Source organism: Pholcus phalangioides, unplaced genomic scaffold, assembly GCF_987345545.1.
Source record: "Pholcus phalangioides strain wild (caught in Gottingen) unplaced genomic scaffold, Ppha-v1.0 ptg000039l_1, whole genome shotgun sequence".
Lineage (NCBI taxonomy): Eukaryota > Metazoa > Arthropoda > Arachnida > Araneae > Pholcidae > Pholcus > Pholcus phalangioides.
Window position 1 is genome coordinate 13,539,275 of NW_028301625.1, and position 19,321 is coordinate 13,558,595.

The following is a 19,321-nucleotide window of genomic DNA, read 5'->3' on the forward strand; positions in this document are numbered from 1 at the left end:
CATGGATACTAAGCACAAGACATTAGTAACAATAAAATATGGACATTAATGGAGTCTATTGTGGGTGGGAGAACTGGGCTGTCAAATTGTAAGGGACAAGAGGCAGAGGTATTGAGTGTCTACTATTTGACATTTTCCTGTCACTTACAAAGTCAAAAAGTTTATAAGTGGGTTGTTCATGAGCTTAATAAACCGAATGTGACTGGATGAGCTTGACTAGAAGTTTGCACTTCTTTGCTCTGCTGGAACAGCTCTCTGTTTTTGAATAAACTAATTGTGTTTGACAAGAAATGAGTTTTTCAGATAATCTTTGTGGATCTGTGTGAAAGCTAAATGCTGATGAGGGAATAATGCTGAAACATCTTGTATCTCTTTCATTTCTAGTCTCAGGCAGAGTTATTAATTCAAGTACCCCAAAACATATTCCAAAACCAACCCTTCTTCTAAAAAATATAATGGTGGTTGTTATATAAATTTCAGATATCACTGCCGAACTTGGTTAATTCAAAGTTCAAAGTCACTGAAAAAGTTTGAATTATCTAATTAATCTCTCCTAGATCCGTAAAATGACTACAAATTGTAATTTAATTATCAATATTCACAGGTGGCAACAATCACCAATTATTAAAATTTGACATCATCAGTTACAAACTATTTCCCAAAATTTGATTATAATAATGGTCTTAGTTGCTACATTGTTTACTGTTCTGTAACCAGCATCATTGCAGAATTTCGTTACCATGCTCAAAACCAAATGTTTCAATATAGTATTTTCCTATTGTAACTATTCAAATTTGAAATAGCTTACTCATGATTCATTTACTTTTGTTGAATTCATTCAGCACAAATAGCCTTTTTACAAAATTAGATCATTGAATTTTTTCTGTTTTCGATCAAATAATGACATTTTTTAAAACAGAGTTACGCGAAAAGCAAATTATAAATTCTGAAAACCATTTTAGCATACAAATGACACTGTTTTCAAAGAACAAAGTACTCAATTTTTATTAAAAGTCTATCATAAAACTTGGATTATCTTCAGGACTGGCTCCACATTTCTTTACATGTTGCTCGGTGGACAGATTGTTAGCATGGCAGTTTGAATCAGAAACTAAGATAGAAAAAACAGCATTAATAGTGTGCTGAAATTATGTCTGAATTTTCTGTTATTCAGAAATTCTGTTACGTCAGAACTTTTATTTGTGTTTAGAGATTGCTTGTTTAAAAATTTGGTTGAGAAAAGCAAAGTCTGGCTTCTTGTCAAATTTTTGGAATCATGATTTTTTCCTCTAACTTTGAATTGTCTAAAACATCTGCAAAAAATTCAAATTGGCTTGAGTTTTCTACCTAATTTAATGTTAAAATTTCTTGTTTATGTCCATGCCTCTTATGTTTCATGTTTCTGTTATTTTTTTCATATTTCTGTTATGTTTCATGTCCTCTAAAAAGTTGGAATTAACTAAAAAAAGTTTGAGGTATGCAAAATTCAAATTAGTCAGGTTCCAATGTATTTGCTATTCATTCTTGATTAACGCAGAGAAATACTGAATTCAGCTGGATGCAATGAATGAAATGTTAAAAGTTTTGTGGCTTAGATTGATCAACACAGAGATGAAGAATTTTTTTACTACATGATAATTTGAAACCACGGGTGTCAACAACAAAAGTCAAACAATCACATAACCTGCATTATGTGACTTCACCTCATTAACCATATGACTATGTGACCACGCAAAGAAACAATTCTTTTGTTCATACGTAATCGGCATGTATACCATAGTTGTATATAGTAGCATCTCACGTTATTGTCAAGCTGCATAAAGAAACAAGAAATAGGAGCAGCTAAAAAAAAGAATTAGGAGAAACATTCTTGGCAAAGAAACGTTTCATTTCCTTACAAAAGTAACTTTCAACTAGAGTGAAAAAAATTGGTATCTTTTTTTATATTAAAGAGGAAAGATTTTTCTATCTACACAGTGCTCCCTCCCTTAACCTACAATTGTCTTGACTTGCAAGCAGAAAATATTTGGTTGAATGCTTTATCTTGCTATCAAATTTTTGAATTTCAAGCATGTCATGCACGAGAAGAAATCATCATTTAACATAAGAACCCTCAGGAATAATAAAGTATTTTGCTATACAAGTTTTAATATTCCTTATTTAACTTCAGGCAGAAACAGCGCTGTCCACGTCTGCTCAACCTTTGATGCCAATTGAGATGCTATATCACACGAATTTATCATGTGAAGAAAGACGAATTTAAGATGTGACAGAAAAAAAAGTCATATGAAATTTTTAAAACTTTTTGGACTTGATTTTTTGAAATATCAGGCTTCTTTATGGTGTCATATGACATACTAAGCCTAATTCCTGAACTCAGTGAGTAATGTCAATCAAAATTATTTTGATTTTTCTCATTTTGGCATTATCTGGTAAGAGCTAGGTGTGCTGATGAGGGCTGACATTGTCCGAAACAGCGCTCTTCACACTCACTTGTTCAATCTATTCTGTTACTGAGACACTGAAGTATATGTGTGTTTGAAATGAGAACATATTTTAATATAATACTTGTTTTTTTGGTGATGCCTTTATACCTAGGTATTTTTTATACCAAATTGGTAAAGAAAAAAATTGAAAAGCATTGTAATATTTTCTCTGGTATATATTAACTCATTTTTTAATTTATGTTAATATTTTTCAATATGGGCATGCATTTATTTGACGTTGCTGATTCTGCATATACATCCATATATTGTGTATGTCCTTACATGCTGTTCAAAAATGCCGGAATGTGGAAAAATCCCTGATTTTAGAAGCTGCTCAGAAATCATAAAAAATTTCAATTTAATTTTTTTAATCAGTCTATAGTAAGTAAATCATAAGATATTTTGATATCACTGGTCTATGGTGCTTCTCTTTTTATTTTTTGTCTTTTATATTTTATCACTGTACTATAACCCTTCAAGCTGGTTCAGAAATTTAAATGGAGAGACTCTATCCGCGGTATTTAAATTTTTAAAAATCAAACTTAGATGTTCTGCTGAAAATAATTTATATCTTTTTGAATTTTAATTCTGAAATTGTAAAAAAGGTTATGCTATAATAAAATGTCTACTCTAGGCTATAACAATTTTACTGTGATATTTAAAAAAATAATCAGGTCGTAAAAAGTTTTACCGCCTGTGATGTACCACGTACTAACATCCGCGCAGAGGGGTTAACATGGTACAGTCAAACTTCAATATCTTAAAGTACTTCCTTTAGGATTATCAGATTCTGATACTCAGAAATGCCTAGAAGAGTTATAAGGGTAGAGAAAGACCGTATCTCTTCCATTCCATAGTTAAGTCATATGACTACAGGCAAAGTCTGCATTTTTTTTTCACAGCTGCCATTTACAATGCTTTTCCGCACAAGTTGAAAGGTAGTTTGATAATGTATTAAAATGGTACCTTCATGTTGCGCTGATGGCTGTGATGTGCCATATGTTTTAAATATGTATAAGATATTAAATCTTGCTATTGAAAAAAGTTCATTGAAATTTTTGTATTTCTGTATGATAAGTCTTGCACAATTTTCGATAATATTTCCCTAATTTCTGAAGCTATTGTCACTTGATTGAATAAAAGTTCATTTTCAGGTTTTTCCATATACCTGTTGAATGTAGTAGTTCTATATATTTCATTGATGTGTTTCATTCAGTGACCAAATTTTTCACCAAATCAGATTTATGTTTTGATGACTGAAACAGCTATTGATATAGAGTTTTTCAATACAATTAATAACTACAAAAATAAATGGCATTTCTCAAAAAAGCTGAATTAGTTTAAAATATTTTTATCTTTTTTGTAATATTTGGTGTTTCTATTTTTTTATGAATTTAAGCTGACATATTCTCAACATAAAAGATCATGCTCCTTAGTATAATTTCTACTTTTTTTATTGAAATAAAATAGCATATTTAGTACACTTAATTTAATTTATATTCATTATTTTTTTAATTAAATTATTAAAATAAATTAAGGAAACATTTGATATAGAGGACCAAAAATTAGAATCAAGGAAACATTTTATTTTCTGGATATTATGCTGAGGTGAACTCGGAAAGAAAAGTAATCTTGTCTCTGCCGGGAGCGAAAAATTAGAATGGTTTTTTTTTTTTTTCCAGCTTCACAAATTGTTACTTACTGATGACCGTACAATGGTGAATATTTCAAGCTTAAAAAGCATAGAATCAAAAGCATAACTTAAATATTTGTGAAACTTGTTTTGGGCTATGCTTAAAGTAAACTATGGCATCATGAAAAAACACTACTTGGTCACTTGCTAATAAAGACAGGAAAAACATGTGAGAAATGACTTGAAATTGAAAGATATTACTTTTATATACCTGTAAATGCTTGTGAAAAATTTGCTCTTACTTACAACAAATAACATGCCATTGAATGGTTTTTAGTATTTAGTATTAGATTTTTTTAGTGTTTAGATTACTATCTTGAGCTATATATATACAAACTATGATGCTCTTCTTAATGCAGAGTATCAAGCATGCAACGATGTAGTGAAATTTTATTCAAAGACTCATACTTTGAATAAAATATCAAAATATTTTATTCAAAGTATATGTCACTTTACCCACTGTATATGTAATGAAAAACGTATAACAAGTTAAAGAATTTCTAAGTTAAGGGGGGAATTAGTGAAACAAGGCCTCTATATATATATCATACATTCTAAAAGAAATACTGAATTTAAAACCATATGTGTTGCAAAATTCAAAATTAAAACAATTCAAAAGCCAGAGTATAGCATCCAAGGCAGCTGTATACACATAACTGGAAATTATACAAGTAAAATTAGAATAGAGGAGAAAATGTAATTTATTGTATTTTTTTTTTCATTTTCTCCTCTGTTCTAATTTTACTTGTATGTATGTGTATATATATATCATCAACCATTTTGAATCCACTGCTGGATGAAGGTCTCCTCTAAATTTTTCCATTCTGCTCTGTCTGATGTTTTAGCCATCCAGTTGACTCCAGCCACTTTCCTGATCTTATCAATCCATCTTGCTTGGGGATGCCTTCTCGGACGTTTAACACCACGGGGGAACCAATCTAGAATACTTGTGGTTCATCTGTTGTCCTGTCTTCTTGTAATATGCATATAGAAATGTCCTCTCCACTTGTCAATACAAGATTCATTGAAAGACTGGTTATTTGTGGAGATGAAGATTACAAGGAAGAAAACTCATCACTGCCCCCACGGCGACAGGAACCCCGGTCTCTCGCTTGCTGGACGAATGCTCTACCATCTAAGCTATGGAAGCAGATAGAATATTTCAAACTTGCAGCGTATATATATGTTGAAAGACACCATGCATGGACTGTGTCAACAATCAACTAATAGCTCAGGAATGACATAGGCCAACCACATGGCCACATGCATATAGAAATGTCCTCTCCACTTGTCAATACAAGATTCATTGAAAATTCCTTGTAATCTTCATCTTCACAAAACAGTCTTTCAATGAATCTTGTTCTTTTTCTCTTGTGTTCTCTTGTGTTTACTGATAAAAGAAGACTGTTGAAGAAAGCGATAAGGGATAGTAAAAAGCAAGTTGAATCTAGGTTGGCAGATAACATTGGCTCTGACCCAAAATCATTTTTTCGATACGTCAATAATGGATGTAAGGGGACAGTTGGCCCCCTCTCGATAGGAGGCTCAAAAGTAGAGAGCAATGTAGGCATGTGTAGTGCTTTCAATGACTTTTTCGCGTCGGTTTTTAATGGAGATAATGATATTCGATATACAAGTGTTGCATGGTGTAATAAAACGCTCAACGATATTCAAGTGGAAGACGTGGAGGCCCTAAATCTTCTAAGAAATGTATGTGCAAGCAAAGCACCAGGACCAGATGATATCTATCCCAGGGTTCTCAGGGAAGGTGCTAATGAATTGTTGGGGCCAGTCGCACAGATATACAGGAGTAGTGTTGCTGAGGGTATCGTCCCGAGAGATTGGAAACTGGCTAACGTTGTTCCGATATTTAAGAAGGGTAGTAGAGAAGTGGTGTCTAATTATCGTCCAGTGAGTTTGACGAGCTCCCTCTCGAAAATTTTGGAAATTATCATCAAAAGGCAGTTTGTGAAGTGGATAGACGAGAATAATGTATTGTCGGATAATCAGCATGGGTTCAGGAAGGGGAAGTCATGTGTAACTAACCTCCTTTGCTTCTATGATTACGTGACTAAGGCTTTGGGTAAGAGCAAAAATGTCGACGTTGTTTACCTTGATTTCCAGAAGGCATTCGATCGGGTCCAACATGGCAAACTCTTGAAGCGTTTACACGAGATTGGAATAGGGGGCAACTTGCTGAATTGGATAGAATCATGGTTAAGAGATAGGTCGCAACGAGTTATGGTGAACGGGGAATTCTCTGGTTGGACAGACGTCACAAGTGGAGTTCCTCAGGGAAGTGTCCTTGGCCCCATACTTTTTTCACTTTTTATCGACAAACTCGATCAGGGTATCGATGGAATTACTAGCAAATTCGCAGATGATGTGAAGCTAATGGGGGTAATCGGAAATGAAAGCGATAGGGAGTTGCTCCAGACCAACTTAAACAAGATTGCAGCATGGGCAAATGAATGGAGCATGACGTTTAGCGTAGATAAGTGCATGGTCGCTCATTTTGGTTCGAACAACCCACGGTTCTCTTACGAGTTGAATGGTGTCACTATCCCGGATGCAACTAGAGTCACCGATTTGGGAATTCTCATTGATGAGCGACTTAAGTTTTCTGAACATTGTTCAGCGGTTGTCAAAAAAGCGAATAGAATGCTTGGTCTCATTTTCAAAAAGGTCTCTTCGCGTTCTCCTAAAGTCATTCTTCCGCTTTTTCGAGGCTTAGTTCGTCCTGGACTGGAGTATGCTGTAAGGTTTTGGAGACCATACCTACAGAGGGACATAGACTTGGTTGAAGGGGTGCAGAGAAGAGCTACGCGTGTCCTTATTGGCACACAGGGCTTGAGTTATGAAGAAAGACTTCATTTTTTGAATATGTTTACATTGGATGAACGCAGGTGTCGAGGAGATATGATCGAAGTGTTCAAAATTTTCAATGGGATGGATAGGATGGACCATGAACTTTTAGTACACCGCCAATCGACTGCTTTTACAAGGGGACACCAGTATCGATTGGTGAGGGACAATGCAAGGTTGTGGTGTCGCAGGGAATTTTTCTCCAATAGGGTTGTTAATAAATGGAATAGCTTACCCCCGGAGGTAGTAAATTGTAACACAATTGACACGTTTAAAAAGAAATACGATAAACATGTTGGGGTAAATCGAGAAGCTATCCATTCTTAGAATAAGACAACCATAAGTATTCTTTATGGGCATTGTATAATATTTTATCATGTGTATATATTGTTTGTAATTTGTGTTAATTGCATTTTTAATTGGGTTGCTGTATTTTTGAAACATATGACATCCATATTTTTATGGGCATCTTTTTATCAGCCACCTCGTTGGGCATTTGGCCTCGTTGGCCTGTTGTGGCGTTGTATTTGTATTTGTATTTGTAATATGTCCAGCTCATTTCCATTTCAAATGTTTAATTCTTTCCATGATTCCATGATATCATATACTTTTGTGTGGTTCCCAATCCAAGTGATTCGTTTTATATCTCTCCTTGTGATGCCTAGAATACATCTTTCCATGCTCCTTTGTGTTGTCTGTAGCCTTTGTATCATCTTGCTTGTGAGTATCCATGTTTCAACTCCATACGTCAGGTCTGGTAGAACACACTGTTTAAAAACTTTTCTTTTAACCAGTGTGTTAAAGGCATAATGGCATGTGACTCTTCAGAATTACACAGTTTTTGCCAAAAGTGCTCCACCCAATCCTGATCCTTCTGTTTATTTCATTAACGATTCCGTTGTTCACGGTAATTTCTTGTCCCAGGTATACATAGCGTTCTACTTCTTCTATCTGTGTTGCTGAGCAAGATTGTCCTCTTCAATGCAAAGGGGTTGAACATAACTTTAGTCTTTTGCAGATTCATTTTCAATCCCACCTCAATACTTGCCTTCGCCAGTTCTTGTATCATTTCTTCTAGTTCGTCTGGATTACTGCTGATAACAACAATGTCGTCTGCAAAACGCAAATGGTTGAGAAATTCTACATTTATTTTAATTCCTTTTTCATCCCAGTCCAGTTTTCTGAATACTTTTTCTAAAACAGCAGTAAAGTGTTTTGGTTAGATAGTATCACCGTATATATATATATATATATATTAGATATTATGAGAAGGCGAAAAAATGAGAAGTAATTAAAAAATTGGGAAAAAATTGGAAAAAATAGGAAAAATATGAATCAATGAGGAGGTTGTTCTCAAGGGGGAACCCCCCCCCCCACATTGCTCCAAACTGCAAAACTCTTTTGATGCATACTATATATAAATATAATATCACACATGTGTGTATATATATATAGAGCCTATTTCACATTTTCTCTGAATTTTGTAATTTTCTAAAAAGTTTGAACTTGTGGAAATATGAATTTAAAAAAAAAATTTCTGTATAAAAATATTTTTTATTTATATAAACAATTTAAAAAAACAGTTGTTGGTTAAATATATACATAATGAGCAAAACCTATATTTTTGGATGCAATAAGAAACAAGAAAAATTGAAGAATTTTTAGATATAAAGAAGGCATTATTGAAATAAGGCCTATAGCTTATTTAAAATTTACTGGGAATTTGGTTAAAGCCCAAATTTTGCATTTTTTGTAATCAAATAATTAGAATTACAAAATGTAACAATTCCTTGGGGGAATACTTCACTTCTCCATGGTATTAACTGCTCAATCATCTATGAGCAATGGACGTAATATTTTGAAATTAAATTTTCAATAAAACAAATAATTTACTTAAAAATTATATACTGTAATTTGCAGAGAGATAATGATTCTTCAAGAAATATACAGTAAAACCTACCAACAATGGCTATTATTGGGAGTGGTTGTTTTATTTCTAAAACAAACAACTTAAATTTGTGATCTACGTATATAGCATGTGAAATAACAATCCATTCTGTAACTGATTATGATAGTTATACAATTACAGTAGAGCATCAATTATCCGAAACAATGGGAACTGGGGGTGTTCAGATAGATGATTTTTTGGATAACCAATCATTCATGGGAAAAAATTGTACCAGTGTCATAGGAGCAATGTAAAACAAGGAAACAGTGATATTAAACACAAAACGTGCATATATTTTGTATCACATGTCTTACAAATAACAGAGAACTGACTTGCCTAGTTTGACAAGTTCAAAAAAAACCATTAAAGTAGGCCTGCTGTTTAGGAAAAGAAGTCCAATTTTTTCTTCTGTTTCACTAAAAGCACTAGCGGAACTTCTATATGGTGTGCAAATTTGAATTTGCCAACTGGAACGCTTTCAGTTGATCAGTATTCGGATAATTGATGCTCTACTGTATATTAAAGTATATGATTATAGTTTTATAATATTACAATAATCGATCTAGAGCAGTGTTTCTCAACTGCCAGGCCATGGCCCAGTACTGGGCCCTATCACTAGTCACCCTGGGTCGTGAGTGATCACAGTTTCATTTTGCCCAATTAATTTCTCGTTAGTTGTGTGTATGACCGGGCCTTTCACTTACACAAAAGACATTTACTGGGCCAAGGGCTTCCAAAGGTTGAGAACCACTGATCTAGAGCACTATTATGACGTCCTAAAATTCAGGCTTGTAGTGCTCAGATAGAACATAACAAGCACGAAAAACTGATATGTAGCAAGACGATGTACCAGCAATCCCAAATAGTTCTTTCTTAACATTGGACCTTCAACTAGACCTTCTTTTGTAGGGCTTTGCCAAGTCTGATCCGATAGCTGAAGACATATCTCTGACATACATTCTTGTTTAAAAAAAAAGAAAAGATGGACAAATCCCTCTCAAAAAAATTAATACCCTGGACATTTCTATTCCTATTTGTGAGCACCATTTTTTGGATGGAACCATCCCTTGGATTAGGGAGTGTTAAATAAACAAAGAGGTTGTAGTGATCGGATAACTTGCATATCCCTCTACTTATTAGAGTGCTGACAACAGGTCTCTTCTGTTGTCCCCTGTGTTATCGCAGTACAAAGAAAACGTTTTTTTCTTTCCACTGCTTTCAATATACCCATCTAGCATTTGTACCCAGGAAAAGAAAGAATACATAATCTTTTTTTCCAAAAAAGTTTGGTTGTCAGGACAACTTTCTTAAAAATGAGCTTGAAATTTTTTTTTCTCATCGCGATATGCATATTTTCCCCAAACTCCATCTCCAAAGTGGGCGTTGTTCGGTAATCATTGTTGAGAGGTTTCTTGTAATGTTAAGTCTATAGGACACATTTGGTTCTAACAAAATGGGGCCATTGTTTGGAGATTACCGTTGTTCAGAGGTGGCTATTAGAGAAGGTTTTACTGTACTTTAAATTATTTTTTCTTTAACTAAAAAATAATGAGACTGAAACAAAAGGAATTTTTTGCACGTTTAAATGAGCAAATAGAGATGTTGTAAGACATAAAATATGGTTGTGTACTATTATCACTTTTCGTTATATTTCAATTCAGATAGCTGTGTTACTGTTACATGGTTTTGGGATTGAACCATATTATGAAATTTTACATTTTGACAGCATTTGCAACAAAAATTTACAGTATGGGAAAAAATAAAAATTATTGAATGTGAACAAATTTCAATTTGTCGTTTATGTATTTTTACAATATTATTGGCTGAAGCCTATACAAAAAAATGCATTTGATTGTGATAGAGATATTGCTTTACATTGTATTAAAATTCAGTGGTCGCGGGAAAATCAACAATAGCGAAAGGGATTTGTTCCAGTCATCTACTGTATGGAAGCAAAAGCTTTATTCAAAAGTCAGTAGAATCAAAACAAGGATTTAATTTTTGGGGATGGTTACGTGTATTAGTGATATACGATGGCTTAGTCAGAATATCAGAAGTATGAAAGTTTAGATCAGTGGTTCTCAATGTTTAGAAACCCACGGCCCAGTTTATTTATTTTTTGTGAGTGGAAATTACACAAGAAAGACCCTACACATGATTAATAGGAAATAAATGAGAGAAAATGAAACAATGAATCTGGCCCGGTTTTACTGATGTCAAAGCCCAGTGCCGGGCCCTATAACAAATGTGTCTGCCATCTGGTCAGTTTTACTTTGCCTGGAGCATGGTGAGAGGTTTTGTTTGCGAGAAGGACTCTATTGTATATATATACAATAAAACCTCGTTAAGTCATCACTCTGGTTAAATTGTTATTTTACTTAGGTCAAGTGTAGTTTTCATAGGTAGCAATGCTATAAAACCCTTACTTACTTGTCACTAATTTCAGTTAACTCGTCACTGTGGAAAAGTTTAATAGAGAGAGAGGAAGAAATTTCTAGGCTCCACAATTGAAAAAAAAGAGCTTTCAAATGGGAAGAGATTTATGGCTTAATGAGCAAATGTTTTCTGCTTCCTGTTTTTTTACATTGACCAGGGAATCGCCTCCAATCCCCTCTCGTTTGAGAAAGTCAGTGCACAAAACTTTTTCTAGAAAATGAATCAAGTAAAGGTTGGGTCAACTGGTCTCACTTCTTACATATACAGAGATCCACTGAGTGTCCACTAAATGGAAAGGGAATGCTGATTCATCCACTTTGCCTCTATCCCCCTTGGTATTGATTTGAATTTGAAGATAAATGAAAGACATACTTGCATTGTTAAATGACAGTGCTCGGACGACAGTTTTGACAACAAAAAGCAAAGTGTTTTCTTCTTTCAGTTGTCAAGTCATACCATATGATGACATGATCTCCGAAAATTCTGGTTCTTGTCAATGCCGTAATTAAGATGCTGATTTTAATAGATCTTGTGAACATTTTCAGATTAGTAATGCCTCAAAGGCAAAAACTCATCTTTATCTTTAAAGGAAAAAAATATTTGGTTGCTCTTTTCAATAGATTAAATGTTTCAAAGTCTGCTTTTTTGCCAAAGCACATTGTATTCCACAGACCATGTCAAACAATATTTTATTGTCAAAAGAAAGTATAGAGGCAAGGGACTGCCTTAGCGACAAAGTATAGAGGCATGGACAAATGGAAGCAATTATGAAAATCAAAATTTGAAGGTGTCAAAGAGGTCCCCCTCAGATTTTTGAAATTCGTAAGATCAGAACGTCCCATTTTCTGAATAAAGATGTCCTATTTTCTACTGTTATTCTGAGAGAAAAAGCCATAGAAATTACAAAGGAACTTGATGTTGAAGGTTTCAATGGCTGGATTGTATGCTTTAAGGAGAGACATCCTCTTCAACAACCTGTTGAAGAGGACAGCCTGTTTAAATTCAATATGCATTTCTTGCAGCTGGTGGCCATCTCTACACTGAATGAAAGCCTCTGCAATAGCCAAAACACAGTATTTCTAAATCCTGAATAATAATTCAGTCTCCTTTGCCTATTACTCTCTCAAAGTAGTTTAAATGGAAATTATCAGAATTTTTCCAAGATACTGGAGTGTTTTCTAACAAAAGCCACCATTTTCATCATAAGTCAGGGTTCGTACTGTGTTTAAAAACTCCTTAAAAAGTCATTAATTTTCATTTCCTTTTTAAGGACCCTTAAAAACTCCTTAAAATCCTTCCAGCTGTTTCTAAAAAAAAGTCGACTTCCCCGCTCTGGATTTTCTCCCCGAAAATCGGATTGTGGTAACTGCAGCTCCTTATTCAAATTATCGGCCCCTCATCAGGCTTTTCATCGTGAAACCCTGATCAACTTATTAACCTTTTTATTGCTGCGAAAGTTATGAAGTTTGCCATGACTCCTTAAAAACTGCTTGAAACTCCTTAAAAACTACTTAATTTTTATTTAGGAAATTTTGTATGAACCCTGTAAATGAAATGCTAAACAGGCTTTTATTAAATTTTGAATAGTAAATCTGCTCCACTCAACCCCCCCCCCCAGTTTCAAAATCAGTTCACATGGAAAATAAGCATCTGAGAAGTAAAGAGTTCCCTAACAAAAGGGAGGGGTTAGAACAACTTAACTTCCTCCCAACGAAAGGACAAAACTTTAATTTTTGTTATGTGCATTCTCGACAATATCACAACAGAAAGATTGCTGAAGTGTCCCCCCCCCTCCATGATGTAACATCATAATTCAATCCAGATTCTACTAACGCATAAAAAGTAGTTTTAAAAGGGATTGGGGAGCATTTATTCCTGATAAAATTTCCCATTTTTGCCATTTAGTTCTACACTCAAATAGTCAATATTTGTTTTCGAAGGTAGTTTTGAATCGAAGAAAATCCCCAGATATTTAAAGGTGTCTATTCTATTAACAACTGTGCACATACGATTTGAGATACAACCATCTGTCATATTATGGTATTTTAGAACACCAAAATCATTGAAAGTATCAGAACTAAATAGCATAAATTTAGTTTTATCTACATTTAATTTCAATTTATTATTTTTAAACCAGATATTTATTGATGGGGCACAGCCCCTAGGCTATGATCTTTGGTGGGCCCCCAATCAAGTCTTTTTACGTGCCCTTCTATAATGAATTTATAGCATGAAAAAACAGAAAATGATGATAATTGTCCCGGGGCCCTGACATCCTCACCCTTGGGGCCATAGAGTTAAGATCATTCTGCATGTTATTCTTCAAGTTAAGAGTAATAAAGAGCTAAACCATCAGAAAAGCAGTAATTTTCCCATTCAAATCAAAGTTACATGGGCCATTTATGTATATTAGAAATAAAATCAGTCCAAGTACCGATCCTTAAGGTACAACAAATATAATTTGTCTTTCAGAACTCACAGCAGAATTCACTTTTACACTTTGAACTCTGTTAGTAAGATATGCTTTAAAATATTTAAGTGGCGAACCCTGAATTCTTGCATATTCAAGTTTAGTTAGAATAATACTATGATTCACCGTGTCAAAAGTTTTGCTGTTATGTGGAAATAATGATGCAATTTTTCAATTATCATTATCTGCTTTATACAGAAGAGTCTTGATATTCCAAGGTGATCAGATCACCTGGATAAAGATTATTTTGGATTACTAAATCTCAGGTTATCTGATAAGTAATAGAGAACAACTTTTTAGGGGATTTCTACTTCTACCTGTTTTTGCCCTCAATTTGACAGTATAATTCGTCAAACAACTATCTCTGTCGAGATCCATGGGCTCTGCAGGGGCTCCAGCCCTTTGGGCCTGATATTAATGTTATTATTTTTCTTTATCTTCTTACACTATAAGTTTACTATAGTTGAGCCTGTGAAAAATTCTTGGACATCCACCAGGGACCCTTGTTCCATAGCAGCCAAGTCTCTTGGATTTTCCGGGAGGCTTCCAAATTTCTACTCCCGGACTGCCGAAAAATTCTTTTATCTCCCGAATTTCACCTGTGATTGTAAAAAATCCTTACATTTAGGAAAAAATTATTCCCTAAGAATTTACTTGAAAAAAAAACTGCTGCTTCATAAGCATTGTGTAAAGTGTTGCCATTTCATCAAATCACATAAAATATTTCATTTTGGGGGAGAAAACACAAAGTTCGCCAATCAGCAAGAATCAATCTGACCTTTTGAAATCCAAAATTGGCACAACCACGTGTATCTGCTTTATCCATATGTCCCATTTTGGGTCAGATGGAGATTTTTTGGTTTGCGAGATTTGGATTTTGAGAGGTAATTTAACCCAAGGACTGGTTGGCCACGATTACAATGGCTTGTAATCATGGTCAACCTAAAGGTCTTGATCAACCTATGGCTTGCACGGTGTCACTGTTTTTGCAACAAAAAAATATCCCTAAAATTTTCCTTTTACTAGTGAAAAATCTCTAAAATGTTTTAAAAGATCCCTTTTACATTTATTTTTGTGCTGAATTTGGATCTGTGTGAAAACGTCCTGAATTCTCATTCTCCAAATTTGGCAGCTATGCCATTCTAGGGATAAAGACCTCTTTCAAACTGAAGTTACTCACATTTGTAGAGAAAATGATACCAATAAAACAAAAGTCATCCTTGGTGAAAAAAAATATGTTTTGATAAAGAATTTTAAAATATCCAGCACTTCGGAACTTGAATTATCCAGGACCTCAAAGTTTCAAGGCTTTAATTATTGAGACTAAACTGTAAACATTTGAAAGGAAATTAACAAGAGTGTCCTCTGTACTTTTTGCTTTTCTGAATTCAAACTGATTCTCAATAAATAAAATCAGTGCTGTCAAAAAATTTAATTATTCTAGATTTAATTATTTTTTCTATGACCTCTGAGAAGACAGAAAGTAAAGAAATTTGTCTGATTATAATCAGACTGATAAAACATTGTCTGACAAAAACATGTTGATAATTATCAACATTTTTTGTTCCCTTTTTTTGTACATTGAAGAACCAATTGCAAGTTTCAGGCACTCTGAAAATTCACTAGTGATGAAACTTAAATTCAAAATAAACGGTAAATATATATTACTTATATATGGTGTGATGCATTTTAAGGTTATAAAATCAATTTTGTCACATTATGACACTATTTATTTTTTAGAATTTAAATAATTTATTATACTCAATACTTTATGATCATCCATACGGTATGTAAAAAGAAAAGATTTCTCAAAAAAATTTAAATTTGAACAGTTGAATGAAATATAATTACCAAGAAAATTATCATTTGTACAAAAATTAGAAAAATAGTTATTGAAAATTAGAATTTACCTTAACTATTATCTTATTTCAAGAAATCATGATTTCTTAAAGATGTTTGCCACTCATGCGAACGAAACGTCGAAAGACAAAAACTGTACTTCACGTCGGCCAAAAAAACCTGAAAACTTTTAAGCTAAATTCTAATTTACACGATGGCCACGAAAGCCTTTTTGTTTCAGTTACAGAAAAATTCAGCAATATCAATTTAATTTATTATTTTACCATTTGCTACAGTAAAAATTGTGTCAGTGCTGCTACATTTATCCTCACCTATTAAAGTGTTAATTTGTTAATTAAATTCCTTCTATTAATTTGTTAATTGAATAGATGCTTCAGTATAATAATCATTTCTAATTTGATCTTATTGTTTGACTTATTTCAAAAATTCTTGAAATTATACAGCAACTTCAATATCAAACGATTTTCTTTTTAATTTCTTTCAGTAATGTATGAAATTAATTTAATTAATTTTTTCATAAATTTCCTTCGTAAAATTAGAGATTTTCTTATTCTTCTATTATACAGTATATTACATTATTTTATTTATTTCTAAATGGAAGAGGTAGCACCTCTTCCCATCTTGAATACTAACAAAAAATTAAAATACTGTATTTTATAATCAATTTTATAAACAGAGTTATTTGAACATTGGAATCAGGAATTTATGTGGACTGAAATCATACTTCTGTACTTACAGACTTAAATGCACAGCAAGAGAAAAATGTCTACAGATGATTCCCCATTCATAGAATAACCTTTAGGAATGTCTCTCATGGAGAGATTGGTGCACTAATAGAGCTTGGTGTGTGGGGGGGGATTTCCTGTGGTAACAGTGGACTTTAATGGTTGTCTTGGTGATGCCTCTATTGCACCTCTGTGCCAGTGAAGGATCTAATAAGGATTGAGCAATGAGTGGGCAGCTAATTCACAAATACTGAACAACTTTCAGCAGGGCTGTAACTAAGATTTTTATTAGAAAGGGCAAACTTGATTTTGCTGCCTCCCCTGATCCATTTTAAAATGCTCAGGCTCTGTGGAGAAATTTTTTTGCATCATGTTTTGAAGTAAAATTTTCTTTTACTTGTTATTCCTAATTTTGCTGACCCTTAAAAATTATCATGCTGTCATTGAAGGAAAAAAATCTTATTTTGTCGAAAAGGAAAGCACATTTTAAAATGAAACTCATCCATGTTATCAATGATGATAATCATCATCTTCCCATGAATTATTAATATGCTGCCAATCGACTGCTGCGACAAGGGGACACCAGTATCGATTGGTAAGAGACTATTCTAGGTTGTGGTGTTGCAGGGAATTTTTCTCTAATTAGGTTCTTGATGAATGGAATAGCTTGGGGGTCATTCAAGTATTACATCAGCATCAATGGGGGAGGGGTTTCCGAATAGCTGACTTTTGATGATGAGGGAGGGGGGGGGGTTGGATGATGCTTACGTAATCAACCACTCTTTATGAAGATATGAAATATTCTTAATGGCATCTTATTTGGAGTGCTAAAAACGGAAAAAACCTTTCAATAGTTATTGGGCACCCGCACTAACATTCTACCTATTTATAAGTCCCCTAAAGCAGGGTTTTCCAACCGGTGTTCCGCGGAACCCTTGGGTTCCATGAGAGCTTGAAAAATTTTCTTGTTACTGTTTCACCTAAAGCAATTTTTTATTTTCATTTCTGTTGGGAACGGATACTCTAAAATAATTATCAACCAGTAGAAGACAAACAATATTCTTGTTGGCTCCTTTCTTTCTTTCTTGCTATTTTTGCACACAAGTCCTTCAGACAACAACAGTCAAGATTACTTCCTGGGAATCGGTATTCCCAAAACTCTCAAGAAACCTACATTAGGATTTTTATGAGGGTATTCCTTCGAAGATTCTGAAGTATTAAATTGTTCCTTTGCATTCTGTGTGCCCACCAGCCTGCCTCTCTTCCTTGGAATCGCTAATTGAGATTCATGGCGTCGGATTCTTATCACTTTTCTGACTATAAAATCCTAAATAGCAATCCTAAGACAGAGAAAAAAAAAATCTTTACTTTCTAACTTGCCTGAGGTTATATTCTCCCATGCTACAGATTCGTTATCGCAAATGGAACCTCGTTTACACAACGTTCAAGAGGCCACATCGAAACGTCGTATAAGGTTGAAAACCATACAATTGAAACTTCTTTGAAAATGACCCCCATCCCATAGTCCTCATAGAAAATATCACAAAAATTCAATGCTTTCAATTGCATTTTGTTTGTTATATAATAATAATTCTTGAGAAAAATTAGCCACAATATTAAATTTTTCAAAATAAGATTATAAATTACTTAAATAACTAATTTGCGTTTCATCACCGTTGCTTATATCCTGAGTATTCTTATATTGTTCTTCTGAAGATTTGAAAAAAGAAAATAAACCTAACTTTTCACTTTTTTTGAAAAAGTTTTTTTTTTGTTTTGTTTTCCATATCTGAGCAAAGCAGATAATAGTTGGACATCGAGTCCAACTCTCTAAAAGTTTTCTAAAAGAGAAGAACCGAAATACTGGATATCAGTGTGTCTCAAAGTCTCTCAGGGCGTTGCCAACCTTTGTTAAGTGCATCACGGTAAGCTGTTGACATTGCTGATTGCCTTTTCAGTGCTTTAAAGGGGTGTTTTTTTAAACTATTCTGAGTAGGGTTGTAACCAGAGAGGAACTTAGGAGTTCTGATGACCCAGGCGCCAGACCACAGGGGGCGAAAATTTCACTCTTTAACCTCTCCCCCAACATTAAAAGGCGTGGGGGGGGCTTCTTAATGTGTGTTTGCCCCGGCTGACCAAGCATCTGGTTGCAGCCTCTGATACCGTACCTCTGTCAACAATCAGTCAATTAGTCGATCATCAAAGTTTAGGGCTTTTGAGGTGACAATACGCAATGAAAAACAATTATAGTGATACATTTTTGTAATCCACAATAATTACATTGTATAGTTCAATAATTACAATAATTCAATGTATAGAAATGATCATTCTTGGAAGAAGGTCTCGAGAAAGGCATTGACATTGACCTGCGTTTTTTTTTGTTCAAATTATTCTTTTGTTGATGAAAAGCGTAAGGGAAATTTCCAACGAGTGACCATCATTGTATGTGGGTGAGTTCACTGAAAATGTCAATATTCCCACCCCTAGTAATAACACATGATCGCTCTCAATGTCTAATCAGTGTTGGTCATGTAACATCCCATGACACGCAAACATTTAGCATGCTCCAGGAAAACAAAATAGTCAATTGCTAAAAACTGACCGTCCTTTCACTTTCGTGTTTTTGCTCAAGTTGGAATTTTTCGCTCCTCTGAGGCCACGATATAGGTTTGTGCTCTTTCATCACAAGGGCGTGATGACTTTTCTTTCCGAGCTCACCTCAGCATAATATCCGGAAAATAACTGTTTCCTTGATATCTCTGGCTGAGAAAAAAGCCATCTATATCTCTCTAAACCGTCCCACCCGGGGGCCATTTCCTGAAGTTAAGAGAGGCAACT

The 19,321-nt window shown here is 34.1% G+C and overlaps 1 protein-coding gene across 4 annotated transcripts in view; it reads left to right on the forward strand.

Moving 5' to 3' along the window:
- Positions 1-19,321, forward strand: part of LOC149065606 (twitchin-like) — an 834,903-nt gene that overhangs the window by 156,745 nt on the left and 658,837 nt on the right. The window lies entirely within an intron of this gene.